Raw genomic sequence first — 23,477 nt, forward strand, 5'->3', positions numbered from 1 at the left:
TTTCTTCTTCTTTAGGTTCAATTACTTGCATCAAGCAGAATTTAGTGGTAACCATGAAGACTATGTCTTTTGCAAAGTGATTAACCACATCTTCAGGTAACTGAATTTTCATGCTCATCTTTTTCTGGAATTCATTAAAATACTTGTTTGTGGCAGCTGAAAAAGTATTCTTTACAACCTTTATGATGTTCTTGATCTGTGCAGTGACCGGTTGTTCCTTGGACCATTCAATATCACCAATACCTGTTAGGAAATTCTGAAAGTAGAAAAATAATTTGGCTAATAGTTGACCATATTTAAACTTCTGTGTTGTCCTTCTTAATAGATTTCAGGTTTTGAAATAGCTAGTCTCTGATAGCTTCACAAATATCATAATCTGCATTATCAACAATCATTCTATGTGTTGTGTGAATTGCTGCAGATGGAACACTATTAAGTCCACTGGAGTAGAGGACCCGGTAGCCTATCACCATTGATGCAAGTTTCACCGCAGGGCCTCTAATATTGTTGATTGAGAAAGCATGCCTATCAGATGTAGAGTTGGTTAGTTTGAAGACAATGTCCTTTGAAATTCTTCTCAGCATAGGAATTTCACCAGTTGAACAATAACCCATTACAGCCCTAATAGCCTTCATAGTTATCGTATGGGTTCTTTCCAAATACATATTCTCTCCATGGACTTGACTCAAGATGATTCTTATGTGTTCCTCCTCAAAATCTTCAAGAGAATATGCGACATTATGAAACCCTTTTTCAAAAACCCTAGCATATTTTACTTCAAGTTTTCCATCCTTATCACAAAGTGATTTCAGCTGAGTATAGATGTGCAGAGTTCCTAAATCTTCTATTTTGCAATCTATATAGCTGGAAAAATCACCTTTAACCACAATACCACTCGGGACTTGCGATAATGAATTATAAGACATAATTTCATCTATTTTTAGAGCTTCTTCAGGCTCATAAATGATTAGCAACATCTCTACAGATTTAGAAGTAGATGGCATTCTAGATTAACAAATTTCAAAGTGATATACAAAGAAATACCTTATATCTTGCACGTTGCTCCGTTTTCTAGTTGAAATGTTTAAATGCACACCCGTTCACTTTTCTGCAACTTTTGATTCAACTTGACTTCTCTAGTTTCAAAGAAATTCACCAATTTACACCAAGACAATCTTGTTTTGCTCATTACGCTCCCCTTAGATGTGATAGATAGGCTTAAGTCATCGGTGTAGGATTCTCTTCACTTGGTGCACTACAGGCAGATTTTCACTTTTCTTTTTCCATTTCCGATTCATATACTCTCTGGTTTCTTCGATATCAACTTTCTGCTTGCCTTTCTGATCCTTGAAAGAGTTGATTGGTTTACTATTCCTTGATCTACAAAACTTTGACTAGTGCCCTAGTTTGTTATAGTGGTAACAAACCATACCAAATGATCTCCAAGGTCCTGCATTTCCTCTTCTTGTTCTTTTTTTGTAGTTCATAGCCACATGACCAAAGTTATTACAAAATGTGCAAACAACATTTGTTGTCTTTTCCATTTTGAATGGACTAAACCAGTTGCCATAGGATCTTTGCCAATTCCAGTTATCAAAATTCCTTCTCTGGTCACTATTTGGTCTAGGATGCATGTGTGGTATAGGATTGTTTAATCCATATCTGCACTCAATATGTTTATGCCCATACATTCCACATGTATAGCGATGACCTTCAAACTTTCTGGACACATACCTAGCATTAGTATTGTATTTTGCATTCTTGTTTGGTTTGTTTTGACAAACATTTGTAGTAGGACCAGACTTGTGACAAACAAAGCAGACAGGTTTAAAAACCATCTTACCAGAAGTCTTGTTCACTTTAGGAGAAGTTTTGTTCTTTGTACCTGAGGCTTGTCCTTTTTTAGTTGTACGAAAACCAAGTCCAGAAATATCACCCTTCATTCTTTGTGATTGAATCTATTCTTCTAGCATGGTAGAACTTTTGACAAACTTCTCCAATTTCTCAATGGCTTCAATAAGCTTTTTGACAAGATCCTCATTATGCTTAGATAGGTTGTCTTGTAGAGATGATGCCAACTCAAGATCTAGCTTTAGGTTTTCCTTTTCTTCTATTTCAATAATCAAGTCCACATGTATAGTATCTTTTTCCCATTTTATCTTTATGATTTCCTAATTTCTTACCTTGATAAGATCATCAACAGCTGTTCTGGCTTCCAGTTTGTGACTCATGCGAATAGTAAGACCTTCTAGTTCTCTTCTTAGATTTAGTTTTTCACCATTCACCTTTTCAACTTCATTAGCTAAAGCTTCAATATTGGCTTCATCTGAATAACTCTTATCATATATTCCTAGTAGCTTTTCAGATAACTCTCTCCTTTTGACTTGAGAGACTTTTAGTTTGCCCCTAAGGGATTCAATCTTGTTTCTACTAGCTTCTAGCTCTCTAACCATCTCGAAGTAGCTTATGTCTCCCATGGTAGTTTCAATATTTCCTTCTAAGTGGTTAACCTTCAAAGAAGTTAGGCTCTGATACCAATTGATGGTCTTGAAAAGCACTGAGAGGGGGGGGGGGGGGGGGGGGTGAATCAGTGACACCAAAACATGCACACCTTTAAACACTAACGGGTAGATGAGATTAATTAAGAATTTGAACAAAATACATGCTATCCAAATGAGATGACAACATCCACATAAAGTAAAACATCCACCATAACACAAGTGTTTATACGTGGAAAACCCAAATAGGTAAAAACCACGGTGAGATGGAACTCACAAGTTAACTATCTGCAGTAATAGAAAATTGATCGGTTAAGGTCTTACAAAGTACTCTGCTAGGAGCAAATCTTGTTAGAGATCCCAAGCTTGATTAGAAGCTTATACCTTGTTAAGAGTACTACCCTATTAAGAGTAACCTTGCTGGAGGATTTTAGAATCCAAACTAATGGATCACCTTGTTAGAGGATTTGTACAAAGAAGCTTGGTAGAGCTTACCCGTTTAGGGGATTTGATTTTGTTGTAGTGATTAGAAAACAACAAGAAAGATTTGATCTATTCTGAATAGCACAAGACTTGCTTGATCAGATCATTCTAAGTACATTCAACACTGCTCTCCATCTTAACACTTATCACTCTTCAACAAAAGCTTTCACTCTAGATATGTATTAGTATTCACATATTATCATTCTCTATCTCTTTCAAATAATTCACGAAGATGTCTTTAAATAGACATACAAATCTTATGTCGGCCATAGGAACACAATTTCCTAGGTGTAGTGTATCTAGATAGATAAACATAACTCATCACAAAAAATGGCCGCCAAGAAAACGGTGTTGATAACTCATCACAAAATCATATACCGGTTAGAGAAATCAAAAACTAGTTGGAACAGAACATGTGAACCGATGTCTTGGAATCTTCCACTTGATCCTCATCTACATTTTGATCTTTATTTTGATGCTAACTAAATGTAACCATGGGTTATCTCTTAGGCACATACCAGTTGACACAGAGTATCAGTTAGAGATAGACCTTAAACATACTGGCTAATAGTGTAAATCAATGAAGTTACACAGGTAGTCAATGTAATCATATGTGTGTGAGAGTGTTTCATCGATGACAAAAAGTGATGAATACCTGATAATCATCATCAAGCCAACAAAAATCACCTCCTAAGATGATTTTATGAACTCCCTATTGTTGGATTTGACAAGATAGAGTATTCCAAAGAGCATGTTTCTCTTGAGGAGTTGTTGGACCATAGTTATTAAAGAGAACAAAGGATAAATCAGAATTTTCAATAAGAATAAGATGCCAATATGTCCCTTGGTTCAAAGTTTTTTCTTTGATTGCCCTAGAATTCCACAAGGTCAGAATACCACCGGAAGCCCCTACTGCAGGAATATGTATGAAATCCCATAAAGTCCATTTTTTAAAGGCTTCATCTGAAAGCTTTGTTTCTTGTAATAAAATGATGTCTGCTTGGGAGGAATCCAACTACTGCTTGATCCATCTCCTCTTGTTAGAGGCATTTAAACCTCTAACATTCCAAGATATGATCCTCATTGCATCCGAGAAGAACAACATGTTCTTCTCGGTCTTGTGTGGGGTGAAAACTTATCTACAATTGTAGTCTGGATACCTGCTAAAATCTCTTCTTGGGTTTTAAGAATCTGTGGCTTCCGACCTCTTTTTTTAGGTGTTTTAGATAACAAAGGAGATGAAGAGACTGTTTGAACAACAGAGAGATGTTGAGAAAAATCAAAGTCAAGTTGTGTGGGAGGTTGAAAGGGCTGATATGAATTATCTTCAGCCACAATGTGTTCAACATGACTAGATTCTAATAGGGGTGAGGAAATGGGCGGTGAAATATTAAGATTGAGAGGCATAACATCAACAGAAGGGACACCCTGAATTTTCAGAAATTCCTCAAGAGAAATTTCATCTATCAAGTTCGATGCAATAGAGATAAGGGTATCATGTGCCATTAATTTAGTATTTGGAGTATCCGATGAGGATCTAACAATGGGAAGACTACGATCAACCACATGGAAAGGTTGGCAATTAAACATCAAGTTATGAATTTGGTTATCCTTTGCATTCTTTGATATAAAGATTTCTTGGGATTGAATATCTGAGGTTCCCACAGAAGGTAAACTCAAGAAAGAAGAAGTGGGCTGCCTAAAGAGAGAGGAAACAAATATTTTCTTATACAACCAATCAACCAGGATTGAAGGGCAGTGGATCTTATAAGATACTTTCTTGTATCTACCCCCAAATTTTTGTAGAGAACTTAAACCAGGAATAGCAACTTGATATTGAGGAGATTCCTTCCAATTGGAGAGCTTTGTTCTTTTTTTTGTTGGAAGTAAAACGTCAGTCATAGAACCCAAAAAGGATTGAGAAGGAATTAGAGAAAGAGGAGGAGTGACCTAAAATTGAACACCCTAGAAAGGTCTTGTAATATTATCAACTTTATTCAGAGGTACGGAGCTCTTTGTTGAGTCAACAACACTTGCTGTCCCACTTGGTGTAGAAGGAGGAGATGGAGCAGATTGATAAAAGGATCATTTATGAAAATAAATCACAAAATCCTTGTAGACCCTAACAACATCAATACCCAATCCTTGACACTACGAGGTAAAATGACCCAATTTAGCTATACGGTCATCAATATCTCTAATACCCTGTATGCAAATGTCTTGATTCCATTTCCCTATGGAGGAAGTCATTATAATGGACTTGGGAAGTGGCTTTGTGAGGTTTAGCAATAAGCATACCCTAACGGTTAAATGGGCAAGTTCATATGGGAAAAGATCATGCTTGATAAAAATACCCATTTGATTAGCCAAAATTTCCACAATATCTGGATCACGATATTCAATCAAGAGCCCTGAGAGAGTAATCAAAAAAGGCATGAAAAGAGGGGGAACTGAATCCAGACTAAAATTTGGAACCCACGCCAAAGTGATAATACCAACACCCTTACAGAACCATCCCTTATATCTATGAACACGTTACACAATTTCTATGTTCTTTGGAATAAAAAATGGCAATAAAAAAAGAGATTGCTTATCCATCAAAAAAATATCCTTCAAGCCTAGCCAATTCTATTTAGCCCAAAATGAAAGTTGCATAAAAGAAATAGTAGAATGAAGTTTACCAATGAGGGTTGTGGCATGTAGTAGATCTATTTGAGGCTACATAAGGTGGTCTGACAAAATGATCTTATACACACCTTCATATTTGCCTGATTTTCTAGTACTAGTAGTAATCGTGTTCTTTGGCGAGCTTGGTGCCCAACTACCCTCTTTAGCTATATCATTTAAACGTTTCCCATTACCTTCTGCATCCAATTTTTGTGCTAGTGGATCAGGAAGAAACATGCAAGGGGTTTTCTTTCTCTAGTTATGTGTAATTTATTTTGGTTTGAAGGGTGCTCCTTGGCACAAGTTGCTTATTGGAAGATTGTTTGGGGTTGAAAGAAATTTGGGGTTTATCAAATGGGTATTATTTGGTCAAGACACATATGATGGAAGATTAGTAGGATTAGCCTATGATTCAGATAGAGAATGATGTGACAACGGTGGTGTCCCCTTGCAAATGTCAAAGGGGGGTTGTGGTGTTCGATCTTGTCGGCATGCAAAACGATGTCACGAGAATCTTCTTTCTCTCCCCTTATCTTGCAACTTGCCTGGAAACCACTGGAATCCATCAAAAGAGTGCCTATTCTCTGATATACCATCGTGTAACTACCATGAAGCCTGCCTAACTCCCACAGGTCCAGGTCATAGCAACCCTGTTACTATAATATAATATAATAATTTAATTTCTTAAATAATATAATTTATAATATTAATATATAATTTTATAATATTTATTAGAAAAAATATTAATAAATTTTTCAAAATAGATTTTTAAAAATTGTAATAAATATTTTATAAATATAAATTTAGAAACTTAATTCAATATTTAATATTTTAAAGAAAATTGTATTTTTTTCTATAATCTCTATTTATATCATTCTTATGGTTTTTAATGCAACTAACTATTACAAGTTGTTATTATTATTATTATTTTTATTTTTATTTTTTATTTTTTTTGGTAGGTTGGTATTATTATTATTATTATTTTTTCTGATAAAAGTGGAATACTCCACTAAATTTTATTTATATCCTTTTCTTTTTACACAGGATTCAAAGAGCATACTGGAGGAAAGAACCCTGGAAAGAAAACCTTCGGTCATAGCTCGTAAAATAAACCTATACCAGCCGCTTTAAAAAATGCGGTCACATATACAAACATCTGCTTAAAAAATGCGATCACATGTGAGAGAGAATTTACATAATATCTTATGGCACATACAAATCCACTAGAGATTTCCCACAAAATAATAATTTTGCTTGCCGAAAGAAGGAAGAAGACAGATTAAACCAGAGCCCTACTCAAGAACCCATAGACCAAAACCACCAACTCAAATGCTCTAAGAGGCATGAACAATAGTGCAGAAGCCCAGGAGCATGATGTCAAGGAAAAGAAGACCAAGAACTAGGCCCTTCCAATGGTGGAGAAGAGGGAGGCACCATCTGAATAGGAGAGACCCAAACTGGCGAAGAGCGAATAGTGGACATTGATTCTAAGAGGAAATGAATTCCTGTAGATATATTGATAGCTGCAGCCAAACAGTCTGGTGATACATGGTCTAATAGAGCAACCAAAGCAAATAATGTGTCATCATATAAGTTAGATATCAAACAATTCCTTAAGATTGAAAGGAGTTCCCCATGCCAACCTAAAGATAATAACTGAGAATGAGAGATAAAACCAGCATAATCAAAATCACCAAATTCAAAATGGTAATTAGAGAGAGCGCTGTCCAAATCAATAGAAGTGTAGAAATGGGGGCTGAAGTATGTATCAAAAATTTCCCTAACCATATCAGAATCCAGAAGCACATCCATACATACAGTGAGAAACCAAGAAGCGATATCCACAAGAAAACAACTTGAGTTATCCGCAATCCATTGCTTTCCCAAAACTTTGCAAAAAGCTAGAGAAAAATCCATCGAATGAATGTGAAACAGATGCCAAAGCTTTTCATCATCCAAAAAAAAAGAATCTTGGAAATCATAATGTTTATGCGGCATTAGAATGCGATAGCCCATGGATGCCATCAAAAAAGACAATGCAAAGCCGAGCGAGAAGAGGAGTATAAAAGAACACAAAGTCATCATAAGGGAGTAGCAAAACCATGAAAGGTCGGCCCAATAAATTACTTGACACAAATGAAAAGTGAATGCAAACTGAAGCATGCTGCCACCTTAATGTAAAATGATGACAATCCATACGAAACAAATAGCCAGTCATGATCATTAATAAACCAAGATAACCACATGAGCCAAATCTGTCAACAACCCTCAAAAAAATGCCACAAATGAATATGAGGAAAGCATATGTAAAAACCATGCAAACATCAAGGGAGGACAATAATGAAAAACTCAGAGAAGATTACAAAAGTACAAGAAAAACCTCCCCCGCACACCAAAATACCGCAACCAATACTTGCAATAAAAGCAACAGGTACGGGAATAGTGATTAAATAGAAATGCACTCATTGCATTCTGAAACTATAAACATCAGTAAGAGTACATGAGTAAATATTCTTTAGAGTGGCAACAAGATATGATAAGAAAGCATCCACCGACCACAAAAACCAATCCTATAGGGAAAGAGAGGCCCGAGCCCTATCTAAAATTACACACAAACATGCAGATATAATGAGGTAATATCCCAAATGGATACCACTACATTAAACTGCATGGCTGAATGAAACTACAGGTAAGGCACAAGGTCATACTTCTCCAATCAAATTGATATCAATTAAACTAGATGAGGAGGAAGAGAATCGGTGGCTGCCCCAACCAATTCTTGGATATCTTCATCCAAAGCTTTATTAGCCAGGAAGTCAGCCACCTTATTAGCTTCTCTAAAACAGTGAGACATGGTGAAAGAATTAAACAACTCAATTTGATCAAGAATCTTATTCAACCAATACTTTAAATGCCAAGAATGGGAAGAATGATTTGTAACCATGTAGAAAACTACCTGAGAGTCACCCTCAATAACAACATCCAACAAATGTAATGAAAGAAGCAAATCTAGGCCTAACGAAAGAGCATGTAGTTTCGCCACATTGTTAGTACCATAAGCAATACATTTACATTGAGCTGAAATGATAGCCGCCCTATCATCAGAGACCACAATTCCAATAGCAGATTTACCAGGGTTGCCATGAGAGGCACTGTCAAAATTCAATTTAACTTTTGAAACTGGAGGAGGTAACCAAACAACTTCCTTTCTATTAATTGGAGGTCGTGACTAAAAAAATGCACCACTCCGAGGAAGTGTTTGCAAAGCTACCCAATTATTAGACACCCAATTATCCCAAGGAGTATAAGTATTGTGTGACCTAGAGCCTCTATAGATGAAAGCCAAAATAGTTTCAAAAATCAACTTTTCAATACCGCAAAGCACCTCATGCAGAGGGGAGGATAGTTTCTTAAAAATCCTATTATTCTTTCTAACCAAATTTTCTAGATAAGAATAGAGGGAGCAATAATCCAAAGAGAAGCATAAAATGCAGATGGATATAAAAGAGGCCAACTCATAAAAAGAGAACTAAGGTCCTTACTTAGAGAAGACTTCCAATTTAACTTGCTAAACAACCAATTCCAGCAATGAGTAGCAAAGGGACAATGTAGGAAGAGATGATCCACCGATTCAAGAGACCCTCCACACATAACACAAGGAAAAACCACAGTAATACCCAACCTATGTAATCTCATACCAGTAAGAATTCTATCCTGAACAACCAGCCAAACAAAAGCTCCTGCTTTGGGCAAGCAGGCAACATGCCAGAATATTTTAAATGGCAAAACTTCCCTCTTAACATATAAAGATAAAAAAATATAACCTTCTTTAACTAAATATTCCTTGGATTTTGAAAAATTCTAGATGAGCTCATCATCCTTCCCTGAGAAGAGTAATGGACATTTCTTAAGCTCATCCTCAAATGCAGATTTAGTGTCCTGACCCATTGGAAGAGAAGCAATTGATTTCCACTTTGCCACTAACAAGGAACCCGAGGAGTCGACAAAGAAATAATCTACCACAAAAATGCCCCAAGAGGATTTAAGGATGGGCATAAGGGACAACCAGTCCCTAAGACTAGACATAATAGGGAAGCCATTCTGAACCTCATCCCAAAACCTAGCCTTACGACCATTATGAATAAGCCAAGACAAGCCTAGAAAAATCATAGATCTAAATTCAGTCATAAAATTCCAGATCACAAAACCTTTGGGAAGAGTAGAAGTAGTGAAGATAACCTCCTTAGAACAATTAGGCAAGTATTTAGCAGATAAAATGGATGCCCATTTAGAGGTAGGCTGTTTATAAAATTTCCAAACCAACTTAGCACCAAGTGCCAAGTTCTGCTTACCAAGGTCCCTAATCCCAACAAGGAGATCCTTTTTGTCTTATCAACATTATTATTCCATAAAAAGGATCTTGCAATTGAATGAAGAGCCCCCACAATTTTTTTCAGAGCCTTTAAAATGGATAACAAATAGATAGGAATCGCATTTAAGACTGCTTTAATAAGCACAATTTTACCAGAAAAAGTTAACCACTTATGGGACCAAGAAAGAATTTTAGATGAGATGGCCCCAAAAACTCGTTCCCAAAAATTGTGCTTCTCAGAACTAGTGTAAAATGGAAACCCTAAATATTTGCAAGGAAATTGACCCACCAAAAAACCCCAATAACGAGACAACTTGGACTACACCAAAGGGGAGACATTAAGGAAAAAAAAATTAGATTTAGCTTGATTAACCTTTTTCCCAGAGAACGAAGAATAATCCAAAATGTTCTTGTTAATGACCTGAGCTTCCCTCAGAGAAGCTAATCCAAATAGTAAAGTATCATCTACAAGGAATCAATGAGTATGGGGTATGGACATACGAGGAATGGAAATCCCCTTCCACAGGCCCCTCTCCCTAGCACATGAAATAGCCCTACTAAAAGCATCGGCCAGAATGATAAACAAAAAAGGAGATAGTGGATCCCCTTGCCCAAGGCCTCTAGAAGAGGCAAAAAAACCACATGGGGAACCATTCAATAATATTGAAAACCTAGCAGTACTAATACAAGCCTGAATCCATTTAACCCATTTTACTCCAAACCCAAATTTAGAGAGCACAGACAATAAAGCCTGCCAATTAACCCTTTCATAAGCCTTCATCATATCTAATTTGAGAATCATAGCCAGAATAGACAACTGAGAGATGGAATGTAGAATTTCATGGGCCACAATGGCTCCTTTTAGTGTCTCTCTACTAGGGACAAAACCCCCTGCTCCTCTGAGATGATTCTAGGGATGAGCTTTGCAAGCCATACAGAAATAGCCTTGGTAATAATTTTGTATAAGGAGTTACATAACGCAATTGGGAAAAAGTCCATAAAAGATATAGGATTCTCACACTTTAGGATAAGAGCAATTAGAGTTGAGTTGACTTCCCTTAACATAGCTCGATCACATCTAGGTTCTTCTAAAACCAAATGAAGATCCTCCCCAAGAAGGACCAACATTTTTGAAAAAAGAGAACAGTGAAACCATCAGGACCAGGGGCTTTCTCAAGAGACATAGAGAAGACAACATCCTTGACTTCTTGAATGGAAAAGGGGGCCATGAGCATAGCATTATCCTCCATTGTTATAAGCTTAGGAATGAAAGAGGCAAAATTGTCACAAAAAATAGAAGATTCCTCAGAGAGAAAGGACTTAAAAAAACGGACACCTTCATTAACTATATTCGATTCTTCAGTTAAAACAACCCCATCAGAATTATGAATGGAAGAGATCTGACAACGTTGACGTTTCAATTTGGTCAAGGCATGAAAGAATTTGATATTACGATCCCCATCACTCAACCATAAATCTCTAGATTTTTTATGCCAATAAATTTCTTCTCTAGAGAGGATCTCTTCTAATTGTGAATTCAAAGACTTATGCTTTCGGAAAGTTGCAGAGTCCATCCCACCAATCATAACCATGTTATTAAGAGCTTCAATCTCTTCCTAAATCTTAGCTTTCTCAGAAAAAATGTTTTTAAAATGCAAAACATTCCATGTCTTGATTTGAAGCTTAAGAAAAGAGAGCTTTTTAACGAACCGAAACATCCTAGAGCCACGAACAAAGGGAGTCGTAGACCACCAAGATTGTAAAAGTGATAAAAAGGAAGGATCACAAAACCACATTGGTTTAAACTTAAAAGAAGATTGACCAGGAGCTTTGTCATAAAAAATGGTTAACCCAACCGGAAAATGATCAAAACCAGCATATGGCAAAACTGAAGCAACTACATCCACATTAGAGGAAATCTAGTTATTTGAAACTAGAAAACAATCAAGTCTCTCTGCAATCTGAGAGAAGTCCTTTCTTTGATTTGTCCAGGTAAAAGGCCCATTCAAAGTTTTACAATCCACCAAATTATTATTTGAAATGAAAGAAGAGAAATCTTCCAGGATACGTTTGTTAGGGAGAATTCCCCCACACTTCTCATCATCAGATGAGATGGCATTAAAATATCCTCCAAAAACTATAAGCTGGCCAAGAAGAGGAGATAAGATGAGAGGTAAAGAATCCCAAAGAGCATTCTTATCCCCGATAGATATTAGACCATAAACATTGAACAACCAGAGCTTGATATCTGAAACATGACTTTTAACCAGAGCCAACATCCAGGAGGGGGCAGAAGCAATCAGTTTTAGATCAACAGACAAATCATTCCAAAGAAAAGACAAACCCCCAGAAGCCCCCATCGAGGGGGATACACAAAAATTCCAAGACTTCCACTTGGAAAAAAGCCAATCAGCACCTTGACTATTTAACTTAGATTCTTGCAAAAGTAACACATCACACCTCATTAAATCCAACTGAGATTTAATGAGACATCTTTTGTTAGGGGCATTTGAGCCCCTAACATTCCAAGATACAAACTTCATTGGCCTTGAGGGGAGCCAATCTCTCCCCTCTTCTCAATTGCTAGATCAACCTTCTCCAGTTCAGACTTTAGACACCGCTTGGAAGCCACTGACCAAGTAAAAGGTGGACTAATTTTTTTCTTTTTACTAGACCCTGATTTTGGACTCAAGAGAGTAGATTGAATACCAACATCAATTTCAATTTGTGTGTAAATTTTTTTTGGTTTCCTACCCCTCTTCGTAGGAGAAGGGGAGGGTAAAACAAGGGATAATGGAAACTGGAGTAGGGGTTTGCTAATCATAGGATCCAAACCCATAATTCCAAATCCCTCCCCAGATAAACCCAAAGAAACTTCCACATCTTGCAAATTATCAGACAAGATCTTAGAGGATTTGTTAGTTGGGGGGATAGGGGATAGGGGATGATTAATCATAGGATCCATACCTACTAGCCCAATGCCCTCCCTAGCTATTACTACAACATCTTGAGATTTATCAGACAGAGGCTCAAAAGAATTGGCAGATGGGGGAATAACCAAAGAAGAGTTTAATTTGGACAAATCTTGATCAATTGCATCCACAATTTTGTCTGTAACCTCTAAATTTAAAGTAATGTTGTTATCAAAAACCACTTTCTGGACTTTAGAAATTAAAACATCATCAGGAAGAAAAGATTCCAAACAACTAGGCATCAGACCAACATCTAACGGGGAAGAGGTGAACAGGCCATCCTTCACAGACGAAGGGGGACCTAGCAAGCTCGCACCTTCCCCATCCTTCTGTAATACTGAGGGATTTACCAAATCATATCGCAAAGGAGGAGTGGCCTGACCAACCTTATCTACTTTAGAAGTGAAATGAACAGATTTAGGTTGCGAAACATTAGATCGCGAAGTCTTATCTACAAAAGATATACCCCGAAGAGAAACAAACAGACCAACATCCATAGTTACTGAAGCCTTAGAAAACCATCAGAATCACAAACAATACACTGACGCCAAATACCATCAATAGATTTCAAATTACAATTGGAAGGAATCACAATAGAAGGAGCAAGCAAGACACAAATTTTCACCAAAAAAAACCCTTCCTCAAACACTGAATGTGAATGTAAGAATTTCCCAAAGGAATCCCCAATTTTTTGCAAAATTTCTAAATCCAAAAATTCAAAGGGGAGGCCAGGGAGCGAAAACCAAGTGGTTTTATGCTTAACCAGGTTATGTGGAATAGAAAAAAATGGCTTCCACTCTTGTACAAAAATAAGATTACGCCCTACCCATAAGTAGGATTTTTCCAGAGCCTTCTATTTAGCATCGATAGAATAAAAAATGACAAGGAAAGTATTTGCAGAAAGAACCTGAAAATATAACGTACCATACCAAAGAGAATGAATTTCATAGTAGAGTTTAGAAAGAAAAACATTATCCCCCAAACCTAAAGAATAACCGCCAAAGATTGCAAATTCCTTGATTTTTTGTCCAAAGGAGCATCAATCACAGAAATACACGGAATAGGAGACCAAACCTTCTTTGGAGAGGGACTTTTGTCAACAAATTTAGGTTCCAGACCAGAAGCAATAGTGTCGGCTCGAGCCACGCGAGCAGGGTTTTGCTGAGGATTATGATTGAGCCAAGGATTTTTCCCAGACCCTCCTATCCCACGGAACTGCGTACACCTCGAATGCGGCCCAAAGAAGCCCTTGAAGAACGAAGATCGCAGCCTGGCCGGATGTCCCCAACGCCACTCCAAAATAGGTTTTGCTAATACATCCACCCAAGCCCCATTGCGGAATACCCACTGTGGGATATGGCCAGAAAGTTTCCCGAAAGGATCACATGGCACAAACGGGTCGCAGAGAGCCTCCTCACCCTAGCGTCGCTTATCCCCTAAAACCCTAAATTGTGAAAATTGTGAATTTTTGCCCATTGCGATCGACTAAACCCCAAATTTTTTTAGGTTGGTATTATTATTATTATTATTATTATTGACATTATTGATTGATCATTAAACTTAGGAGAGTAGAAGTGAACATATAATTAACATTAAATAATTAAAAAATTAATTAAATTAATTTTAAAAAATTAATAAAATATTTTCACTTTTCATGCATTGTTACAAACATGTCAAATTAAATGCATCTATTTTTATTTTTATTGATGGGTATCTATATGTAAGTATAATACATCTTGGCGTAATTATTTTTTAATGTAATGCTTCAACAACATGCATACACAATTTTACTTTAAACAATTACTTTTATATTTATAATATTTTATTTAATAAAATAATAGTATTATATCATTATTATTACACCGAAAGGCGTATTAATACTCACATATTGGATTGATAGATATGTGAGGTTAAAAATCCTATGTGATTAAAATTGACACCCATCATATTGTATGAAACCTGTCATAATTACAATTAGTTTTACTATAACTTAAATAAAAATAATTTAAATAATTGTAAATGACCTAAATTAAAATAAATGCATGTAAGGAAAAAGAAAATATGTAATTTATTTTCACCTCTAAACTACCACTCTCTCAGTTCAACTATTAATTAATTTTGTCTATCTCCATCATATTAAGAGTTAACTTTGTCATTATGTCAATCTAATAGTATAATAATAATATAAAGATATGATAATGTAATAATTATTATTATTATTATTATTATTTGCTTTGGTGAAGAGTTTAATAGAAATATAAAAATATTATAATATCTTAATAATTAAAATTTAATATTGATTACAATATCATATTATAATAATATTTTAATATTAATTACAATATAATAATATAATTTTTTTAAGTGGAATATATATCTTTCGGCATACTTTATCTATATTTCTCTAAAGATAGTTATACTAGTTAATAATAGTGTAGTATTAATAAAAATAAATTATAACTCTAACTCTAACCTAATATAAAATTGTTTAATATTATATTAATAATATATTTTATTACTAGTATAACAAGTGCCACGTAGTGGCAAGTAATTGTCTTTATAGTATTGCAATAAAAATATTTATTGTAATTCTTAGTTATTATAATTTTGAATCATTGTTATCTTTAAATTATATTATTTTAATTATATTTTAGTAATATTAACTATAGCTCTTACTTCAATAAAATAATATTAATAATTATAATATAATATAAACATTATATAAAATATTTGTGTTTCTTTTAGACATTATTGCTATGGAGTAGGAGTAGGGGCAAGCGGTAGTAGGGAAGGATTTGAATTTGAATACCAGTAGGGTGCGAAGGATCAAGGGGAAACAAGAAAAAAATGGGGAGACATAATGGAGGTAGAAATGTTGCAGAATGGTGGAGTATTGGATGGGGAGTCGAAGGACATGCAACACATTCCACATTGTGTGTTTGAAAATGGTCGTTGAGTGGACAAATGTGCCCCTAAACAATATGCGAAGGAACCACCATATCAAGGGAAACAAGAATGGTTGCCATAGGGTGTGAAGGAAAAATTCATGAATACTACCAGTAACAAACCTAAGAATCTAGCCTTTTGAAATAATTCTAGATGGCAAGAGCATGGTAGATTAAAAAATAATGCATAAAAATGGAATCCTCCCTTTCACAAAGGAAGACAATATGGGATGTACTTGTAGAAATACATTTCTCACACTATTGATTCTTCCAATAATTAGCAATCCAATAACTTTAGAAATTGCAAGCAGAGTAATTGGAATCGAATAAGAAAAAAATGGAGAATTAAAAAAGAAAAGAAAATAAGAGTACTCAGATTGATATGCATATACAACATGGAAGACAATCATGTCACTGTCAAACGAATAATGATAATGCATAATAATAACTCCAAGGTCTGCACAAAGACAGTGACCATAGAGAAGGCATAAAAGATTATGGCATTATTCACTGTCAAGAATAGTCTTTGGAAGAAATAGCATAGAAAGCCATCAAAAGTCATGAACAACAACACAATAAAGATGTCACAAGTTGTCAAGAACAGTGAACAAAATGCTAGAAAGTAGCCTTGGAGCTTGAAACTTTGAAGAAGAACATGATGCATACTAGTTAAAGATTTAGTACAGATCAATCATTAAAAGACATTATTCTTGGCTATGTTGACTGTCAAATTCATGAAAAGGTCAAAGTTTGCAATCAAAGTCTCAAGAAACACAATTTAATGAGTAGTTCATACTCATAATAGAGTCCTCACACACAGGTGGGTTCAAAGACCATATGTGGTAGTAAAGGACCAAAACACAGTCAACAAAGAGGCATTTAGTGTTGTCAATGACCTTTACCAGTAGAGATACATGTTTGAAGATCATCTCAGTCAAGACTGTGATACTCATAAAAAACAAAGGGGTAGGGATAATCATGACAGTTAATCATGGTTAGAAATCAAAACTCAACCCAAAAGATAGATCATAGATCAACTGAGCACAAACAAAAGTATAGGATGGTAATGACCTTCAAAGGAACTCACAACATGTTCCAATTAACAAGGGCAGACCTTGAAAGACAAATTAATAATGAATCACCATTAGTCCTTTGCACATGAATGGAAATGTGTAGAAAAGAGAGCAAGGTCTTCATTCATGTAAGAAGGATTAATGACAAATCCATGTTAAGAGCAGCATATCATTCTTTATTGGCATCAAAATTTTACAAATGACAGTCCTATATAGGGATGAGACACTTTCAAAAGAAAATGGCACCATGATGGGTACACAAGATGATCATCATTAGGCAACAAGAGCCAATCATAGTAAACAGAGGATAGTGGTCACAAAAGAAAAGGATCTGAGACAGATTCACGACCTAAGAGCAGAGGTTAGACAAGACCTAGTTGTCAATGGGCAGGGCACAACCAATCATCTTATAATAGTAAGATGACAAATTCAATCACATACCTATCTAAAAGAAAGGGAAAAGATCATCTTATGATACCAACCCTACCACATTACTAGTATGGTCAAATGATCACAAAGGGATATAAATAGGGTTCCACAAAAACACAGTGATTAGCCATGATTGATCCAAAATATAGTCATGAAAGGTGTGATGGTGGTCCTCTGTATATTTATAAACAATCTTATGAAGGCATAGATAACAAAGATAATAATCATAATAGCCATAATCGTGATTGACCAAAATAGTTATATAAGGAGCTTAATCTCCAAAAGATCATAGTCAACAATGAGAGAAAGGTATGCTAGATAGTCGCAGTCATAGACCTATCTAAAAGAAAGGGCAATATCAGTCATTCACCCATTTATATAGTCATTACATAGTCTCCAAAGCCTTTGACAGTTTGAAGATCATAAATGACAGTCATCTACAATAAGCCATAATGATTAAAATCTTTTATGAGTGAGTAATGATTTCATCAGACCAGCCTAGACAAAGTTTCTAAGTTTGAGAGTAGAGGTTTAAACAAGACACAATCACCTCAAATCAAGGGAGCTACAATATACATATAAGTGACAAAAAGATAGTCTCAACAATATATAGTGGATGCATGAAGAATGTCACAAAACGTGCAAGGTCTTTGAAGAATTGACAAAAGCCATAAGTTGTGTTTGTTGCACCTAAGAGGAGGAATAACAATCAAGATTTATCTTTAGGAAAGTATCAAAACATGGAAGAAATAGTTAATTAAAAAATCTTGGCCACTAAAATCTTCACTACCAGCTTCACAAGTAGAATGTCCTGCACTAGAATTTAATATCAAAGGAATTTCCAGTGTAGCTATTATCCTATTACTTATATTGGTAAAGAACAAAAAAAGTAAATTAGAAAATAAGCCACCAAATTTATTGCTAGATGCTTCACAGACATAATTGTTGGCATTACATTAAGTTTGTTGGTATGTTGATATTGAGAAGGTTATTGGAGATTGATGATATAATTGATAAAGGATGATTACTATCTTAATGATATTATTTTGTCATTGATGTCAAGCAATTGATTTTTTGATTCAGTATGGTATTGTCATATCTTAAAGAGTATGTTTTGATGAAGTATAAAGATGTCGATAAGTGACAGAAAAAGAATGTGAAAATAAAGGGGAGTAATAAGTTATTCAATGGGCAACTATTACCGAGTTAGGCAGTGATGAGATTATGTTATTTTGATTGTTTTGATACCTATATATGTGTATTTGAAGATTGAATAAGAAGGAGAAAAGATTTCATGTAATAGAATGAGTAAAGGTTTGATACTATTCTATTTTACTGAGCAAGGAGCCAGTCAGTAAATTCCAAGGTTATCGATGTCAGTTAAAAAAGAAAGAAGTCACTGAGCGTTGTCAGCAAGAAAAGCTACCGAGACAATAACCGAGATGAATACAGAGTGTCTACTGAGTAAAGTTCAAAATTAATTGAGCGTCAACCGAGCAGTAACAAAATGCATTGGATGAATAAATACATTATTAAATGAAGGATGCCAATGAGCTTGAGATTTATAGAAGATTGGTATGTCATGAAAGAAGTTTGTTAAGGATCAATGGCAATGAAAATTCAAGAGTTAGATCTATAGCATAGATTGAATGGTCATAACCGAGCACAAGTACCAAGGAAGGAATACAAGTTTCAAGGCAAGATAAAAAAAATTTTAGTTCGAAGGATTCAATGAACCTAGTCAAGTTTGAAGATCTGATGGCTAATATTAATCATGGGAAATGTGATTAAGGACATTAAGCGGTTAGGAATTGCTTATAAATAAAGAATAGTTGATGAACAAGTATGCGGGCAAATAGAAGAAGAGTGATGTTGCTAAAGTGACTACAGAGTACAGAAGATTGAAGAATAGAGTGAGAAGCCCAGCAAGGAGGAAGATAAGTCTTATGACAAGATTATTTTGAGCACATAGAGTCTGCAATAACATTTCAAATGTGAAGTTGCAGATATATTTTATTACTATTATTTGTTTTTGTAAGTGACAGGAAATCTCTTAACCGAGTGGAACAAACAGTCTTATTTGTAAATCCTCTAGCAAGGTAACATTCTAATTGAGTGTTTGAAATCCTTTGACAAGGTCACTTATAACAAAGTGCAATATTATGATAGATCTAAGGGAAATCCCTTGACCGGGTCACATATAGCAATGTGTTTATGTAATCTTTAACAGGATTGGCTTTTAACCGAGCATACTCTAGAAGAGTATATTTTCTTTTTGGGTCTGAAATCCCATAGTGGTTTTTCCCTATTTGGGTTTTCATGTTAAATCTGGTGTTAAATGTGTTTTGATGTTTCAAGTTTACCAGTTTATGAGTTTGAATGATTTATAGTCATAGTTGCATATCAAGTAAGTTCTATCGAGGTTGAATCTGATTAGAACATTTTATTGTGAGTTTATTTGATTCACCCCCCCCCTCTCATTTAACTAACAATTGGTATCAGAGCTAGAACTCTGAAAGAAAAGTTTAAAGGAACTTGAGTTAAGATCCGAAGATGTATAAAAGGGATGCACCAAAGCTGAACAAGTCAAGTTTCACCACATGGCAGAAAAGGATGAAGCTGCACTTATCAAGAATTGGAGAATATGCAACATATTATCTGGAGAATGATTACACTGCACCTAGCACCTACCCTATGACAATGGAAGAAATAAAGGCAAAGAAAGAACATATTCAAGCAATTATTGAAATAACAATAGCATTGACCGACTCAGAGTTCAATGATCTAGAAGGTTGTAATGATGCCAAAGCTATGTGGAATAAGCTTACATTTGTATATGGTGGTGATGACATGTTCAAACAGCAAAAGTAGACAATCTAAGAGGTCAACTTGAATCCATGAGAATGAATGAAGGTGAGAACATAATCCAATACAGTACAAGGTTAAAGGAAATTGTCAATCAAATCAAAGGAGCAGGAGGAAATATTGAAGAAAAGGATGTAACAAGTAAGTTGCTGAGAGCACTTCTACCTACTTATGCAATTTGAGTCTCTGCAATTAATGAATTAAGGTTTGTACCAAACATGCCAGTCTCTTTGGATGCTACTATCGGTAAGCTTCATGCTTTTGAGTTAAGTAATTTTGATAACAGTGGCTCTTCGGTAAACAAAGTTGAATCTGCAATCAGTTCTTTTCATCTTGGTGAATCTAATGATTACAATGATAGAATGTATAAGTATGCTAAAGGAAATCATAGTGGAGCAAGTGAGAGATTTCGCAAAAACATGAAAGAAGTACACAAACTATATGAGGAAATCAGAAAGGAAGAAGAGTTTGAAGCATTATTGGCCAGAAGGTTACCGAGAGGCAAAGGTATGTATAAAGGAAAGTTACCTTTAAAATGTTTTAACTGTGATAAAATTGGACATATGGCTTCTAATTGTCCTGACAAAGAATCTAGTGAAAAGAGAGAATACCGAGATGACAGACAAAAAGACAACCAATACAGAGGGCACCGAGACTTCAGAAGGAGAGATAGAAAGACATGCCTAGTAGCTGATGAGGAATCAAATGATGATAAATTTGATGGGACTGAGACATGGGAAGTTGTATATGTGGCTATCAAAGATGGATCAGATGAAGAAAGGTATGAAGAAAAAGCCTTAATATCACACATAAATAATAATGATTCTTGGATCATAGATAGTGGATTCTCACATGACAGGTGATAAACACAAGTTTGTTAAATTAGAAGATTATGATGGAGGTTATGTAAGATTTGGTAATGATGCAATGTCCTATGAAAGGTAAAGGTTCTATCACACTTCTTGGCAATGCTAGATGTGATGATGTATATTGGGTTGAAGGTCTGAAATGCAATTTGTCTTGTGTAGCACAGCTAAAAAATACAGGATACCGAATAGAATTTCAGAAAGGAATTGTTAAGGTTCATGACAAACATGGAAAGTTGGCTGCTACCAGGACTCAAACAAGAGGTAATACATTTCATCTTGACTCAACTCGGAATGATTGTCTATATGTAAAAATAGAAGATACCTGGTTATGGCATAAAAGGTTTTGTCATCTAAATTTTGATAACCTAATCAAAATAAGTAAGAAGCACATAGTAAGAGGTCTACCGAGCTTGGAAAAACTTGAGAATGCAATATGCCGAGGATGCTAGATGGGTAAGATGTCAAAATAAAGATTTACAAGTAAGTCTTACACTTCTAAAAGAATTTTAGATCTTGTGCACACTGATCTTTGTGGTCCTATGAAAGCTCAAAGTTATTATGGTGATAAATACTTCATATTATTTGTGGATGATTACTCAAGGATGATGTCAGTTCTATTTTTAAAAGAGAAATCAGAAGCCTTTCAAATGTTCAAATTGTATAAGGAAAGAGTTGAAAATGAAACAGGAAGACAATTGAAATGTCTAAGATCTGATAGAGGAGGAGAGTTCATTTCAGATGAATTTAACTTATTTTGCAATGATCATGGTATAAAGAGACAAGTGTCTGCACCGAGAACACCACAACAAAATGGGATAGCTAAAAGAAGAAATAGATCAATTGTAGATTGTGCCAGAACTTTGATGATAGAAAAGAGAATACCTCAAATATTTTGGAGAGAAGTAATAAGCACTGCAATTTACACCCTAAACCAAGTACAACTGAAGAAAGGAACTATGAAGACACCGTATGAAATCTGGTATGACAAGAAACCAAATGTAAGTTATTTTAAAATATTTGGAAGTAGATGTTAAGTTCACAAAGATGACAGAAATGAAAAATTTGATCAGAAAAGCGAGGAATGAACATTTCTTGGTTATTCCTCTAGGAGTAAAGCATTTAAATGTCTGATCAAATCATTTAACAAAATAGTGGCAAGTGCAAATGTGAAAATTGATGAATTTGTAGAAAGGAATGATGAAGGAAATTCCAAAGAACCAGAGGATTGTGAAGAGTTTAAATATGTACAACCGAGAAGTCCTACCGAGAAAGACGATGAAGAAAATACTCAGTTATCGAGTGATGAAGAAGATCATACAGAGCCTATCGAGCCTATATTAGCAAAATATGTTAGAAGAAATCATGCATCAAGTTAGATTATAGGAGATAAGGATGCTCCAATGATGACAGGGAACAAACTAAGACATAACACATGTTTGATATTCGAGTTTGAACCGAGGATAGTAAAAGAGGCATTAAGCATTGAAGATTGGGTGAATGCTATGATAGAAGAGATTGAACAAATCAAGAAAAATGTAATCAGTATAAAGTGAATTTTCATAAATAAGCTAAATGAAAAAGGTGAGGTCATTCAGAATAAAGCAAGGCTAGTTTGCAAAGGTTATGCTCAAGAAGAAGGAATAGACTATGGTGAGACTTTTGCACCTGTGGCAAGACTTGAGAGAGTGAGAACATTGTTGGCATATGTTGCTTACAAAAATTTCAAGGTATATCAAATGGATGTTAAATCTGCATTTTGAATGGTATACTAGAAGAAGAAGTCTATATTGAATAGCCTGAAGGGTTTATTGAAGAGAATAATAAAGATCAGGTATGTAAGTTGAACAAAGCTTTATATGGCCTAAAGCAAGCACCTAGAGCATCGTATGAAAGGTTGCACTCTTTACTTAATAAAGATTGGATTTATGAGTACTAGTGAAAACATCAACATGTATATGAAGAATGATGAGGATAATGGAATACTGATTTCAGCCATATTTGTTGATGATATTATTTTTTGTGAAAATGATTCTTTATTCAAGAACTTTGGAAATGAAATGTGCAAAGAATTTGAGATGTCATTAATCGGTGAAATAAAGTATTTTATAGGTTTACAAATATTGCAAATGAAAAATGAGATTTTCATTACTCAATCCAAGTATATAAAGGAAATCTTGAAGAAATTTGGAATGGAAGATTCTAAACCTGTAAGTACTCCTATGACTACTAATTGTAAACTATCAAAGAATGATGAATTTGTGTCTGTTGATGAGACACTTTACCGATCTATGATTGGAAATTTGC

Source organism: Cryptomeria japonica, chromosome 10 (assembly GCF_030272615.1).
Source record: "Cryptomeria japonica chromosome 10, Sugi_1.0, whole genome shotgun sequence".
Taxonomy (NCBI): Eukaryota; Viridiplantae; Streptophyta; class Pinopsida; order Cupressales; family Cupressaceae; genus Cryptomeria; species Cryptomeria japonica.